A 3163-nucleotide genomic window follows, 5' to 3' on the forward strand; every position below is an offset into this window, starting at 1 on the left:
GAAAATGTTTAGAATAGTTACTATTATTTCAAGTAAGACAACTCATCAAAGAATCACAGAAGTTTCTCAACATAATCAGATGCCTTTTATGCTATAGACCCTGTCAGGGTCTTTCTGTTCCACCTCATCTAGACTGGCTGTTTCTTTTGGTAGTGAATGTGTCTACACTATAGTACAAGTATTGTTATATCAGTCAGATCTAGAAAACACCATCTTATAATTTAGAATCCATTCCAAGTAGAAGTAAACCTTCTTTTACTTGGAAGTAAAGAATAAAGCTACCAGGAGATTATTCTTATCAGAAAGCACAGCAGTCCGTTTTGTCAGTAGTCATGCAGTTTATAAACTTTATAAGCACTATTTATTGAATGCCATCAGTAGGACAGAGAGGACTATAGAAAAAAATTGATGCTGTCTCTGTGCATGAGACTTAATGTCTATATAATTCAGATAAATTAGGACATAAAACAATAACTGGAAAATCCAAAGTAAAAAAAAGTTACTTGTTTTCTTCCTAGAATATCTTAAATATTTCTCACTTCTTTCTTTTTCTTGCCCCAATCCCTAACCCCACCTTTTTCATCTTTGAATTAAACTTTAGGAGCCTCCATCACTGAATATATGTCTGATTTACCTGCCAATATAGAATACATGTTAGGAATATAAGTATGAAATTAATAATGTTTATAATGAAAGTGAAGTAGAATGAGATAGGACAGTGTTTCTTGACCAGAAAAAAAAAGTGCAAAGAGAGACAGAAAACTAGTTATCAGGATGAATCCATTTTTTAATACATATATATTATTTTCTTTATTTTTTTATTAGAAAGGTTTTTGCTATGGGGTGCATGTGCTCGCTAGAGAGATAGAAAGTGAGAAATCTTCCCTTCAGGGAAGATGGGCATGATCCAATCCCTTCTCCTCCATTCTCCTCTCGGGATTTTGGGCATGCACACATATGTGCCTGGTATGAGTTTTAAGCCACCGGGTCTGAGACCTGGATTGCTGTCTACTATGTGGGAGTCCAGCTACCTAACCATTACATCATGTGATGACCCTGTATATATGGATTTTAGATTGAGAAAAGTAAATTTTATTTTAAGATACATAGAAACTACGCCTGGTTCAACTTAACAACAAAAATGTGTCATATAACTACATGTAATCATTTTATAGAGGAGATATACCTTGTGTGGGATAACAATTAAATTTGTTTTTAAAGAATTATTTTTTAAATTTAACTTTATTTGTTTATTTAATTTGACCAGAGATGGACAGAGAGAGAGAGTGAGAGAGAGAAAGTGAGAAAGCAAGCTGCTAGGTCTGGGACTTGAACTGCAGTTGACCATGTGAGAGTCCAGCACCCCTTAACCACCACGCCACCTGCAAGCCCCGATAATGATTGAATTTTCTAAAGTTTTCTGCAGTATTGCTTTTGACCATGATCTATAGTATTTTTCTTTCCTGCCCAAATGAACATATGAGATATTCCACAATATTTCTAGTAAAATTTAAGTTGATTAAGGTTAAAATATTAATTTCACACATTTTTAAAACTCACCTCCCTGCCACCCTGCCACTGCAAGATACAGCTGTCATCTGACCCTGAAGCAATTTTCCCTTTGTATGAGAGACCAAGTCTCCATAAGGAAATATGGAGAGATGGAAAAAGGACATGTTTCTGATATCTTAACTGGTTCCTGTTTAATCACTTCTCTGTGGGTTGTCCCAATATGGAGAGATGGAAAAAGGACATGTTTCTGATATCTTAACTGGTTCCTGTTTAATCATTTCTCTGTGGGTTGTCCCTATGTGTGTGTGTATATATATATTTTTTTTTCCCTAGAAGATGTGTGTTCTCACTGAAGTGAGAAAGAGAAAGAGAGACAAAATGAGACAGCACCCTCGTCCCCATGGGGAATGATCACTCCTCAATGCCTTATTCTCCACTGTTTTTCAAGCCACTGGTCCAGTACTAAAATTGCTCAGTCAGCCATGTGGGATCCAGCTCCCTTCACCATGCCACTGGCTAGCGCACTGCAAGTGTATTTAACACTAGTCATCTATAGCCTGTGTTTGGTAGGCATCAAAATGCTGGTGCTAGTGTTTGAGTCCTTCAGTTGTCCTTATAACCAGAGTGAGGATAGAGTTGGTTCTCAAAATCACCTTGACATTTTTCAAAGGCTAGAGATTCTAGGGGCTGTTTATTTCTTTCTTCTATCATCAGTTTCTTATACAAATTATGAAGACTTACATATGAAGAGTCAGCATCTAGTGACTCTAACACTTCTTTTATTTTTTTTTTTTTGAGAGGTTTTTGCTACAGGGCGCGTGTGGCTCACCAGACAGACAGAGAGAGACAGAGAGACAGAAAGCAAGAAATCACCCCCCAGGAGGGATGGCCACGCCACAGTCCCTTCTCCCCTCCTCTCGGGATCTTGGGCACGCACGCACACGCACACGGTGTGAGTTTAAGCCACTGGGTCCGGGACTCGAACTGTGGTCGACTACGTGGGAGTCCAGCGACATAGCCATTACACTAACTGCTGGTCCCTCTATCACTTCTTAATCTTTGAAGGAAGTATTTAACCCAAAATGACAACCCTCTTTAAAGCAATGGTTCTTGAGACCAGCACATGGCATAATGATTATGTCTCCGGACTACCACATGGCTAACCACTGTTTGAGTCTTGGCCCTGGTGCCTTAAAACTCAAGCCAGGCACGTGTGCGTGCATGCTGAAAATCCTAAGAGGAGAATGGAGGAGAAGGGATTGTGGTGTGATCATCCCCCCAGGGGGTGATTTATCTCTTTTTGGCTCTCTCTCTCCAGACAACATAAGTGCCCTATTAAAAAAAAAAAATCTCTCTTTAAAAAAAAAAGCAATAGTTCTCAAGGTGTGCTTCTTAAATCAAAATTAACAGAATAAGCTATGTGTTTGTAATATCTGCCAATTTTCAAGCACCTCCTCAAATGTTTTGAATTAGAGCCTCAAGGTGGGGCCCAGCAATCTATGTTTCAAAAAGACACAAAAGTAAATCTGATGTACAATAAAGTTTGAAAACTGCTGCTTGAGAATGTGAAATTTTTAACAACATTGTTTACTTCAGTTATGGGTATTAGTTAATAATTTCTGTGCATATAATATTAATTATATTAATTATA

This window comes from Tupaia chinensis, unplaced genomic scaffold (genome assembly GCF_000334495.1).
Source record: "Tupaia chinensis unplaced genomic scaffold, TupChi_1.0 Scaffold000005_2, whole genome shotgun sequence".
Taxonomy (NCBI): Eukaryota; Metazoa; Chordata; class Mammalia; order Scandentia; family Tupaiidae; genus Tupaia; species Tupaia belangeri.